The sequence below is a fragment of the Ascaphus truei genome, chromosome 6 (assembly GCF_040206685.1).
Source record: "Ascaphus truei isolate aAscTru1 chromosome 6, aAscTru1.hap1, whole genome shotgun sequence".
NCBI lineage: Eukaryota > Metazoa > Chordata > Amphibia > Anura > Ascaphidae > Ascaphus > Ascaphus truei.
The window spans coordinates 21,524,672-21,537,823 of record NC_134488.1 but is presented as its reverse complement, the minus strand read 5'-3'; the positions used below and the strand labels follow the sequence as shown (position 1 = coordinate 21,537,823).

Below are 13,152 nucleotides of genomic sequence, written 5' to 3'. Positions count from 1 at the left end.
TGTGGCCGGGGCCCCACAAATGCCTTGGGGCATGCGAGTGAATTGATAGAACCCCAACGGACAGATGAAAGCAGTCTTCTCTTGATCCGCGGGGCTCATGGGTACCTGGTAGTACCCGGACCAGAGATCTAACACACTGAACCATTTGCTCCCATTGAGGGCATTCAGGATTTCCTCTATGCGGGGGAGGTTGTATTGGTCAGGAACCGTGCGATTGTTCAGAGTCCTGTAATCCACACACAGTCTCACCGTCCCATTCTTTTTCCTCACCACCACGATGGGTGAGGCGTAGGGGCTCCTGGACACCGTGACTATCCCAGCCTCCTCCATCTCTTGAAGCACGGCCCGTACATCATCGACGTCCCTAGGAGCGATACGCCGTGAGCGCTCCCGGAAGGGGGTCGTATCATTCATCCGGATAGTGTGCTGGGCACTGCGACTGCACCCCACATCCATTTCTTCAGTAGAGAAGACGTCTCGCCTTCCTTCCAATTGGACCCTCAATCGCTCCTTCTACTCTTCGGACAGCCCGGACAAGCCGAAATCGAAATCCAGCCCAGTCGAGGAGCATTCCGCTCAGGTGGCATTGACTTGGACGGCCTCGTCCACTAAACTGACCGGGTAGATCCTCCCTAATACTTGTCCCGCATCTATAGCCATGGTGAAGGGGGATAGGTTCTGGATCATTACATAGATGCGACGAGGGATGGCGGCCGGCCAATCCCGAAATTCCGGCACTAGCCGGTATCCTCTTCTAGCGTCCTTCTCAGGCGTACTCTCCAGTGAAAAGAGCTGTTCAGTGATTGCTCGTTCAGCATATGCGCACCAGGCTGGCATTCTCTGTATTGCCCCTGGCTGAATTTTGGTTAAGCCAGCTCTGCCGCAGAACAACAGCCCACAGTCTTCGGGGACCGAGGGGGAAGGTCCCGGATCCACCTGAACAAGCTGCAGTTGAAGACTGGACATGGGCAATTCATTCGTTTCTTGCAAATAGGCCCGGATAACTGCTTGCACAATGTCCGCATTAGTTCCCAGAATGATCGAGTATTTAGGTAGATCCTTGGGTTCCGGACACACAAGGGCGTCCACGTTCATGGGATGTGACTTCCCAGTGTTGAGCTGCTGAATCTCCAGAGACACCGTCACGATGCCATCGATAGGATAGTCTTCATTGCTCAGCCCCCTCACCTTGATATGTTCGGCCGACTTCAGGGGCCTATTCTGGAGATGTTGATCATAGAACTCCCGATATATGATGGTCACTTGAGATCCCGTGTCCAATAAGGTAGAGGAGTAGATGCCGTCCACCAGCACGCGTATAAGAGCCACAGGTCCCACCTGATTATTCCACTCACGGGGACATTCGCTATCTCGGGTGGAGGTCGGATCTGGGTCAGGGGCCTCCCGGGGTCCGGTGAGGGTGGGTGCTGCTCCAGCTTCCCTGTTGGCAGCGTATACTCCACAGACCATGGCGTTAGGCGTGAACTTCTTGGGGGAAGGACTCCGGTCACGAGGCTCCCCCATCCGACAATCATAGGAAATATGCCCTTTCTTTCCACTCTTATAACAGGACAGATCCCGTGGCGGGGTGCGGCGGTTGTAAGGGGGCGAGGTTCGCCCGGAGTACTTCGACCGCTCGGGCCCGGGTTTGTCCGGAGGGTCTTCCTTCTTCTCACTAACTCCCTTACTCTTGGGAGTGACGGCTCCTTTTATTTTCTGCGGAGAATGATGCATTAGGTGAGCCTCATGTTCCTTGACTTGCTGTAACAACTTGGTGAACGAGGGGGGGGGGCTCCCCCGGGTTAGGTTATCGCGGATCATGTTGGCAATGGGATAATTGGGGCTGGACCCTCGCAGATATTATTTACGGAGGTACTCATCCATTTGAGAAGCCATAACATACTTATGGTGAAGCAAGGGCCCTAATGCTATCTGTACCCAATGGATGTAGGCGGATAACTCTTCTCCATCCTTTTGATTGATGGCATAATATTTGGCCCACAGGGCTCCATCATCCTCGGTTACGCCATAAGCCTCTGTCAAGAATTCGACCATCATTCGAGAAGTCAAGTCCGGATATTGCTCTCGATGAATGCTGACCAGAGTGGACGCTGGAGGCCTCAGGCATTCCATGATGCATTGGCGTTTTACCGCGTCTGTACAGGACCATTCCTCCATTACACCCCGGGTGTGTTCCTTCCATGGGTCTATCCCATCTTCCCTCTTTGGAACGGGGAGGGTCCCGGAGAAGGCTTTCAGCTTCTGGTAATTTTGGGAGTGGGTGGCCAGTGTGAGGGCTTCCACTAATGGTGGCAAACTGGGTGGGGCGGTTAGCTGGCCTACCGTGTCATTAAGTTTCTGTAGCATCTCCCTACACAGTCCAGCTTCCTCAGATACACTGGATCCTTGGTAACTGAAGTCCGACCGACAGCTACCCGCTTCACTTGCCGAATAACGAGCGGAGGTGGGAGTATGGCAGTCGTCGCCCAGCCCCTCAGGGGGTATGTCCCGGAGTGGGTAGACAAAGGGGCTTCCCCGGGAGGGGAGTTGGGGAGTTGCAGGTATTGGGGGACAGAGGGCTCGAGTACCACCAAATCTCGGCGACAATCAACTAGCAAGGTGTTCCACTTAGCGTCGTGGTCTATAAGAACATCCACCAGGCGGGCTTTGGCAAATCCTGGTAATTGTCGTAGGGCCGTTTGTAATGTATCTAAGGGTAAGGCCATAGGTACATGACTCACAGCCACCACGCGGCGGGCGTTTGCATTTGCCGCGCCCAGTCGCGCACACTCTGATGCGAGGGGAGAGTCATTGTGGACAGGTCGCGGTGTGTGTGTATAAAAGGGGCACCCCAGGTCTAAGATCTCAGCAGCGCCTCCAAATGTAGCCCTGTTTCCTAGTGAACACAGACCGCTACCAATTCTGTATAACCTGTAGGCTCGCAGGGCCTGAGCCTCCGCCACGGAGAGCCTGGGGCACATGTAATAATATGGATAACCTCGTACTTGGTGCAGCGTCTCCACCTGCGATGGCTCCCACCAGAGGGGAGTGGTTCCTCGCAGGACAAATATATAGCTCTACACACACAGCATGTAAAACAACCAATGACTTTACTATCGCAACCATAAGCTTCATATATCAACAGGTGTCCCTCTCTAGAGGGGGCACTAACTACTGCATCTCGCAGGACGCTACCCCCCTTCACCGGGTGATCCCACCCCATGTCCAGTACCCACACTTAGTGTTTCCCCACCCTCGAGTGAGATATAAATTAGGGTGACTGCGCAGCCACTATGTCCTGTATAGATATGTGGTATAGTTGGTGCACTTATTGATGGTTACCTGCAGTGCCCGGGCCTGCCAGGGAGCTTCACAAAGGATCAGACGACGGTTGAGTACTGGAACTACCTTCCGGGGCGATCCTACCCGGTCGGTTGCTGCTGCGTAGTAGTAGAGGTTTGAGTAGTAGTAGAGGTTTGGATATGCAACTGTCTCTGTACTTATGATTTGTCCGGTACACAATAAAGGGGATGTGACGATAGCTTCCACAGGCTTATTAATATTACACACAAAAATAACTGGGTTTGAACTGAACGAGGCTTAAGATATAATAAAGTGATTTTATTCCTTAGGATAGGTGAACACACGAGATAATACAGTAACAAAACAAGAACTACACTTACATTGGGGTTGGGGAATGAGAAGTATGATGTAGCATTTCTCTCAGCAGTCAGGAAATCATTCAGGTGATATCAGGTTACCATATCAGCAAACGAAAACGAATGAAGACCCAATGAAGACCAAAAATAAAGACAAAGGATATATGGGGAACAGCCGGTTATAAACCCTTTCTCCCTCTATCTGTAACATTAAGTACCTGTGATTGGCTTTCAATTATTTCCAGCCAATCTTTGATGGGGGAACACATTTCAGTACCGGACCCCCTGCTAGCTGGCACATGCGCAGTAGAACTCTGGGGTCTACTTTCTGAGGCCCCACATGTGTAAATGGAATGCCAGCCCAGCTACCCCTCCTGATCTCAGACAAGATAACCTGTGTTGGACAGTGATAAGTGGGACACTTAAAAACTGCTATGGTATGCGCCTCCTCCACCCTCACATAGACAGGGAGGGTGATAAAACCCTTTGAACAAAACTTAAGTTCTAGACATTGGGATGTCTCTAGGGCCATCTGTCATCCTGATAGGCCAAGGAATTTCTCTGAAGCTTTGTCCATACCTTGGGACACAGTATTAACGGACTATTAACCCTTGTGCTCCCGGATGGATTCTAGTGTGTGTGTGATGTAGACACTGATGTTACAATAACACACGGGAAACAAGGAAATACACATTTACAGGTTATAATGGGTGAAATCACATTTCTGGACCTCAGTCCAGTTAACCCCTTGCCTACCTGGTGGGGTCAGGGGTGGCCAAATGGGGTGCAACCCCTTTAATACCGGGCCACCCCCTTTCTCCCTCTACACCTCCCCTTCTTAATGCGTGCCCTGTGGCCCACTGGCCCTAACGGGGAGTGCGGCACTGATGGCACCATTAATGAATTCAGTCTCAGAGGGATAGTCCTGGCGTGAAAGTCCATCAGCATTGCTGTTTTCACTGCCCTTCTTGTGTTGAATGGTAAATTCAAATTCTTGCAAAGCCAAGCTCCATCTCAGCAGTTTGGCATTTTCCCCTGATACCCTCTGTAGCCAACTCAGGGGATTGTGGTCCGTGATGACCGTGAAAACCCTCCCATAGACATAGGGCTGGAGCTTTTTGAGTGCCCACACAATGGCCAAGCACTCCTTTTCAATGGTGGCATATGCCACCTCCCTGGGGAGCAGTTTGCGACTGAGATACACCACAGGGTGCTCTTTGCCGTCTTCCCCCACCTGGCTCAACACAGCCCCCACACCAAAGTCTGAGGCATCAGTCTGAATAAGAAAATGCTTGGTATAGTCTGGAGCAGCCAGTATAGGGGCTCCAGCAAGCGCGGTTTTCAGTGCCTGGAAAGCAGTTTCACAGGCAGGAGTCCAGGTGATAAGCACAGGCAGTTGCTTCTTAATCAGATCAGTCAGGGGTTTGGCCACGGCGCTGTACTGTGGGACAAACTTCCTATAGTACCCTGCGGTGCCCAAAAATGCCATGACCTGTTTCTTGGTTTTTGGAACAGGCCACTCAACTATGGCTTCTACCTTGGCTGGCTCTGGTTTGAGATTCCCTCCACCCACCCTGTGCCCTAAGTACAGGACTTCTGCCATCCCTACCATACACTTAGTGGGTTTTAAGGTAAGCCCAGCCTCCCTGATCCTATCCAGTACCGCAGCTACATGTCCTATGTGAGATTCCCAGGAATTACTAAAGACAGCAATGTCATCTAAGTAAGTCCTGGCATAGCTCTGCATCCCTTCCAGTAACCTATTGACCAGGCGTTGGAAGGTAGCCGGGGCATTCTTCATCCCAAATGGCATCACTAAGAACTCATAGAGGCCACTTGGAGTGATGAATGCTGACTTCTCCCTAGCCTCCAGGGTCAGTGGGATTTGCCAATAGCCTTTGCTCAGGTCCATGGTGGTCAGATACTTTGCCCCCGCGAGTTCATCTAGTAACTCATCCATGCGGGGCATGGGGTAAGCATCTGACACAGTCCCAGCGTTGAGCAACCGGTAGTCCACACAAAACCTGGTGGTTTTGTCCTTTTTAGGCACTAGGACTACTGGACTTGCCCAAGGGCTCTGGGACGGAGTAATTACCCCTAGGGTCAGCATCTCCTCAATCTCTCTCTCCATACTTGTCTTGACCTCTGCTGACACTCTATAAGCGTGCTTATGCAGAGGCTGCAGGTCCCCTGTGTGTACTGGGTGTTTGGTGAGATGTGTGGTCCCTGGCATGTCAGTGAAGAGGGCGCTATACTGAGCTAGCAGGTCCCTGGCTTCTCCCTTCTGCCTAGCACTCAACTGTGCCCCTATATCTACCTGCTCAACAGTGTTTCCCTGCCTAGCCTCCCCTAGGAGATCAGGCAGAGCATTGCTCGCCGGATCCTCCAGCAGTGGGCTACAAATGGCCATTACTGCTCCCATACTCGGTGCTCTGTATTCCTTTAACATATTAATGTGATATGTCTTGTGCCTCTCAGGCGCTACCTGTACAACATAGTTGCACTCATTCACCTTTCGGATGACCGGGTACGGTCCCGACCAGGCAGCCATTAACTTGTTCTCCCGAGTGGGTTTGAGAACAAGCACCTGCTGTCCTGGGATGAATTCTCTGCTACGGGCATGCCGGTCATACCATTGCTTCTGCTTGGTCTGAGCAGCCCTGAGGTGGTCCTGGGCCACCCCCATAAGCATCTCTAACCGGTCTCTGAGATCTACTACATACTGGATCACTGAAGCATCAGTAGCAGTAGTCTCCCCTTCCCATCCCTCACGGAAGAGGTCCAGAGGTCCACGTACCCTGCGGCCATATAGCAGCTCGAAGGGGGAGAAGCCTGTAGATTCCTGCGGTACCTCTCGGTATGTAAACAGCAAGTGCTGCAGGTGAATCTCCCAGTCTTTCCCCTCCGCCTCTATAAAGGTCCGAAGCATCTGCTTCAGGGTGCCATTAAACCGCTCACATAATCCGTTTGTTTGGGGATGGTAAGGGGTAGTGCGCCGGTGCTGTACACCGCAGGCATCCCAGAGACAATGTAACAGTTCACTCATGAACTGCGACCCCTGATCGTTTAGGATCTCACTAGGGAAACCTACCCTAGCAAAAATGTTCAGCAAAGCTGCTGCCACTGTCTTGGCACTTATGGTGCCCAGCGCTACCGCCTCAAGGTACCGGGTGGCAAAATCCACCACCGTGAGGATGTAGCGCTTCCCTGACTTGCTAGGAATCATGAGGGGTCCTATCAGGTCCATCGCTACCTTCTGGAAGGGTTCCCCTATTATCGGTAGGGGTTTCAGGGGTGCCTTCACACGGTCGCCCGCCTTACCCACTCGCTGGCAGGCATCACAGGAGCGGCAGAAATTGCTCGCATCTCGGGATGCCCCCGGCCAGTAGTAACGCTGTAATAACCGGGCTCGTGTCCTGGTGACCCCCTGATGTCCCGCTAATGGAATAGAGTGAGCTACTCGTAACAATTGCTGTCGGTACCCCAGGGGCACCACTAGCTGTCGCTTACCGGTCAATCCCTTCTCTATCCCCTTGTTCCCTTCTTCTCTGTATAGGAGTCCCTTATGCCATAGGCAGCGCTCAGTGCCCTCCCCTGCCTGAGATTCGGATGCCCGAAGTCTCACGCCGGCCAGGGTAGGGTCTGTCTTCACTGCCTCCCTAAACTGGGCTCCTAAGTCTGGCCACCCCCCAGTCATGTCATTGTCAGGGGAAGGGGACAGGGTAAGGGGAAACAGTAAGTCAGCCTGTGGTTGCAACTGATCCTGGCTTACCTCCCCGGGCTCCTCTGTGCCCTCCGCTAACGTTGGTCCCAAAGGCTGGGGGACTGGAGTGGCCGCCGCCGGCATTGCCGCGGTCTGGCTCCTGGTAACCGCCGCTACTGCAGCGGGCTGGGGCACACGGTCGTAGGTGCAGGTCATCGGTCCCAGGTCGTTGCCCAAAAGAATGTCGGCATCCAAACCGGGTAAAACCCCCACCTCCCGCACACCCTTGCCCACCCCCCAATCCAAAAAGATGCGGGAAAGGTGCATCCACCTGCAGGAAACGTGGCTCTCAGTCAGCCACAGTGATCTGCATCCCAGGGCCTGGGAGCAATTCCTCTGGCCGGACCATATCAGGTCGGACCAGGGTCACTGCAGCTCCTGAATCAAGCAAGCCGACTGCTTGCCGGCCACCGACTGTGACCGGGGTGAGATGCTTGCTCCGGCCGGCCGTCTGCTGCAGGTCTGCGCTGTGCTGTCCGCCGCTCCTGGCTGTAGGCACCGAAGAAATCGGGGTAGGGGTGACATGGGACGTCTCGCTGGGAGTTGTTTCCATGACCGGTCCTTGTTCTTTGGTGGAAGCCACCCGCACGCGGGCTACCGGCTTCGCAGCTGGGGTGCGTTTCCCCCGATGGGGTCCGTTGGAGCGCAGAGGTTCCGGGCAATCTGGTCTGATGTGACCAGTGCTGTTGCAATTGTAGCACCGGCGCTCATGCCGGAGCTCTCCCGCCTTCTGTGACCCGCTGCCCGCAGGCGGCTTTTGGGTCCACTGGGGGGTACTCACAGCTTTCTTTGCTGGCGCAGGTGGGGTTACCGCTTGGGCTGGTACCTTGGCGGTCATCTGGGACCAGCTGACCACATAGTCATCGGCCATCCTCGCCGCCTCGGTGTACGTCTTGGGCTTTTTATCATACACAAAATCCCTCACCGCCGGCGGGCACTGCTGCATGAGCTGCTCCTGAAAGATGAGGTCCAGCAGGCGTTGGTAAGTCTTGGCCTCAGAGCCCTCCACCCAGTGTAACCCGTACAAAGCCATGCGGGTCACATAAGTGACATAGGTCTCCTGGGGGTGCCTCTCCTCCAGCCGGAACTTACCCCGGTAAGCTTCAGGGGTAAAACCGTGCTGAAACAGCAAAAGTTCTTTCAGGTGGTCATAGTCATCAGCAAACTCATCTGGAAGCGCCATCAAGGTCTGCTTAGCCAAGCCGGAGAGTAGCGGGTCCAGGCGTGCAACCCTATGCTGGGGAAGCACCCCGTACCGCCGGCACTGCGTTTCAAAGTTCCTTAGAAACATGTCAATCTGATCAGTGCCCTCCACATACTTGGTGAGACTGTGCTTGTCCAGTTGGAGTCCATCTTTGGGGGGTCGGACCGGGGAGCAATAAGCGGGTCTGTTCACTGCCATAGAGATAAACTTTAGCCGCTCCTCCGGTGTCCCTCGGTCTCCCCACTTGGTGATCAGTGCCAACATCTCAGGGGTAAACGGGCTGGTAGCCGCAGCCATCAGCGCCCCTCCTGTCGCACTTGTCCTGGGGGGTGCACTTGGTCCCTCCACGGGATCCTGCCGGCCCGGCACTGGGTTCAGTCCCTGATCTCCGGGCGGCGGTATAAGGGCAAGTTGAGCCGCTTCCAGCACCTCTGGATGTTCGGCTTCATATGCCGTGACTAAAGCAACCATGTCCTCGACCTCCTGTTCCTCATATTCCAGTCCATAGGCACGGCACTTGTCTTTTAGCTGATTTCTAGTTCTCAGGTAATAGAGGTTCTCCGCTTCACTCATGGCTCTGGTTTCTGGGTCGCAGCAGTGAGGTGGTGTGACAACTTGCGTTACTTGTTGCACTACTGTGTGTTCAATATCTTTAGTCCCAGGAACTTGCAATTACCATCAAGTTCCCACTGGATCACAGTACCCCGCACAATACTGTAATCCAGGTCCAGTTCAATCCCACCGCTGCCACCAGTTTTATTAATACGCCTGTGACGATAGCTTCCACAGGCTTATTAATATTACACACAAAAATAACTGGGTTTGAACTGAACGAGGCTTAAGATATAATAAAGTGATTTTATTCCTTAGGATAGGTGAACACACGAGATAATACAGTAACAAAACAAGAACTACACTTACATTGGGGTTGGGGAATGAGAAGTATGATGTAGCATTTCTCTCAGCAGTCAGGAAATCATTCAGGTGATATCAGGTTACCATATCAGCAAACGAAAACGAATGAAGACCCAATGAAGACCAAAAATGAAGACAAAGGATATATGGGGAACAGCCACGTATATACACCCTTTCTCCCTCTATCTGTAACATTAAGTACCTGTGATTGGCTTTCAATTATCTCCAGCCAATCTTTGATGGGGGAACACATTTCAGTACCGGACCCCCTGCTAGCTGGCACATGCGCAGTAGAACTCTGGGGTCTCCTTTCTGAGGCCCCACATGTGTAAATGGAATGCCAGCCCAGCTACCCCTCCTGATCTCAGACAAGATAACCTGTGTTGGACAGTGATAAGTGGGACACTTAAAAACTGCTATGGTATGCGCCTCCTCCACCCTCACATAGACAGGGAGGGTGATAAAACCCTTTGAACAAAACTTAAGTTCTAGACATTGGCATGTCTTTAGGGCCATCTGTCATCCTGATAGGCCAAGGAATTTCTCTGAAGCTTTGTCCATACCTTGGGACACAGTATTAACGGACTATTAACCCTTGTGCTCCCGGATGGATTCTAGTGTGTGTGTGATGCAGACACTGATGTTACAATAACACACGGTAAACAAGGAAATACACATTTACAGGTTATAACGGGTGAAATCACATTTCTGGACCTGAGTCCAGTTAACTCCTTGCCTCCCTGGTGTGGTTAGGGGTGGCCAAATGGGGTGCAACCCCTTTAATACCGGGCCACCCCCTTTCTCCCTCTAAAGGGGAACTGTAACCTTACTGGGGCCGGCCCTTACATCCGCTCCACTCTACAGGGACATAGGTCCTAACTGGGCCGGGGTATAAGGCCTAGTATAGGGGCTGTTGGCCTCCCTACACATAGAGCTCTGTCTCCTTCCTCCTCCCGCTCTGTTCTGCCCAACGTGCTTCCCTTGTACCACCCTTTAACCTTCCTCCCGATATCCTGGCCACCCTATAGGCTCCCTGGCGTCACATGGTCTCGCTGTGCCTACTGGGACTCGTAGTCCCGTACGCTCCACCCTATAGGAGCCGTCCCTCCTTTGCGGGCTTTGCAACCTGTGGCCACGCATGCGCGACCTCTGCTCCCTAGCCACCTCCGCCACCCGCCGCGCCTGCGCGAGTTTAAACATGGCGGCGCCCTGATCGCGTTCTGATACTGCGGAGCCTCCGGTACGCCGGAGCGCTCCCTGCACGGCTGCAACCTTCCAACACATATATAATAGGGTGAGTCTGGGGAGCCTGGCTACATATGTATGTATGTATGTCTGTCTTTATTTGTATAGCGCCATTAATGTACATAGCGCTTCACAGCAGTAATAGTTACAATCATTTAAATAATAAGATATAAATAACACAAAGGGAAGAAGTGCTTCAGACTTAAAAGTAACATTTAGGAAAAGGAGTCCCTGCTCCGAAGAGCTTACAATCTAAATGAGGACATGTATATGTAACATGCCCAAGTTATTGCTAAATCATTTAGAGCAGGGGTCCCCAACCCCCGGACCGGTACCGGTCCGTGGCCTGCTAGGAACCGGGCCGCACAGCAGGAGGTGAGCGGTGGGCGAGCGAGCGAAGCTTCATCTGTATTTACAGCCGCTCCCCATCGCTCGCATTACCGCCTGAGCTCCGCCTGCTGTCAGATCAGTGGCGGCATTAGATTCTCATGGGAGCGCGAACCCTACTGCAAACTGCGCCTGCGCGGTATCTAGCTTGCGCGCTCCTTATGAGAAGTCAGAATCCGACACTTATTTTAGTCCGCGCCTCTTTCCCGCACTGCGCACTTGGCTCAGGGCTCCCACTGATTCTGCATTATGGTGAGTTGTATAATTATTTCATTATATATTACAATGTAATAATAATAGAAATAAAGTGCAACAATAAATGTAATGCGCTTCAATCATCTCGGAACCCACAAACCCCACCCCTCTCCACCCCCACCCCTCTCCACCCCCACCCCTCTCCACCCCTACCCCCACCCCTCTCCACCCCTACCCCCACCCCTCTCCACTCCTACCCCCACCCCTCTCCACTCCTACCCCCACCCCTCTCCACTCCTACCCCCACCCCTCTCCACCCCTCTCCACCCTACTCCACTCCACCCCACCCCGTGGAAAAATTGTCTTTAACGAAACCGATCCCTGGTGCCGAAAAGGTTCGGGACCGCTGATTTAGAGAGGTTTGCTGGCTTGTGCATTACAACTCAGCATCATTCATGTTTAATAACACACTGGCCACTTCCTATAGTACACTTTGAATAAACTGCATCATTATAAACCTATGTATCCAGTCCTTATTTAGTATTGCTGACTTGCACATTATACTAGTAGGCTGTTACTTTTTTTTTTCTTACCCTCCTGCTTCACTTTAATCCAATTCGAATATCGGAGTCACATAACAATGAAGAGGAGGCGGGAGTAAACGGGCAACAACCAATCCCGTGCGAGGACGTGCCCGGTTGGTTTCGCTTTTGCTGAAAGAGTGGAGTCGGGGTGTCCCCGCCCGCCCTGGAAAACTAACTAGGTAGGAGGAGACTAGTTCTGCAGGGTGGCTCTGGTGACAGGTATGTGGATGTAAGGAAGAGGCTCAGGTTAGGGCTTTAGGCCACCGTGGGTGCAATGGGGGGGGGGGGGGGGGGGGGGGGGGGGGAGAAGGGGTTGCAGCAATGAATGAGGAGACTGGGGATTGCAGAGCATGCTGGTTATAAATAGTGGTGGAGGTCATTACAGATTGCAGTGTGGTGGGGGAGGTCATCAGGAGGGTGCAAGGTGGGAGGTCATTACAGATTGCAGTGTGGTGGGGGAGGTCATCAGGAGGGTGCAAGGTGGGAGGTCATTACAGATTGCAGTGTGGTGGGGGAGGTCATTACAGATTGCAGTGTGGTGGGGGAGGTCATCAGGAGGGTGCAAAGTGGGAGGTCATTACAGATTGCAGTGTGGTGGGGGAGGTCATTACAGATTGCAGTGTGGTGGGGGAGGTCATCAGGAGGGTGCAAGGTGGGAGGTCATTACAGATTGCAGTGTGGTGGGGGAGGTCATCAGGGGGTGCAAGGTGGTAGGTCATTACAGATTGCAGTGTGGTGGGGGAGGTCATTACAGATTGCAGTGTGGTGGGGGAGGTCATCAGGAGGGTGCAAGGTGGGAGGTCATTACAGGTTGCAGTGTGGTGGGGGAGGTTATCAGGAGGGTGCAAGGTGGGAGGTCATTACAGGTTGCAGTGTGGTGGGGGAGGTCACCAGGAGGGTGCAAGGTGGGAGGTCATTACAGATTACAGATTGCAGTGTGGTGGGGGAGGTCATCAGGAGGGTGCAAGGTGGGAGGTCATTACAGATTGCAGTGTGGTGGGGGAGGTCATCAGGAGGGTGCAAGGTGGGAGGTCATTACAGATTGCAGTGTGGTGGGGGAGGTCATCAGGAAGGTGCAAGGTGGGAGGTCATTACAGGTTGCAGTGTGGTGGGGAGGTCACCAGGAGGGTGCAAGGTGGGAGGTCATTACAGATTGCAGTGTGGTGGGGGAGGTCATCAGGAGGGTGCAAGGTGGGAGGT

General features: G+C 53.1%; 1 protein-coding gene across 3 annotated transcripts in view; it reads left to right on the top strand.

Annotated features, from left to right (window-relative positions):
• Positions 1–12,054: 12,054 nt before the first annotated feature.
• LOC142496731 (GDH/6PGL endoplasmic bifunctional protein-like) overlaps positions 12,055–13,152 on the top strand; it is a 34,474-nt gene continuing 33,376 nt past the window's right edge. The window contains exon 1 of one of the 3 annotated variants that reach the window (XM_075603593.1): positions 12,055–12,171. The gene's annotated coding sequence lies outside the window, so the exon portion shown is untranslated. The remainder of the gene's footprint in view (positions 12,172–13,152) is intronic. The other 2 variants (XM_075603594.1, XM_075603592.1) reach the window with 2 other exon arrangements.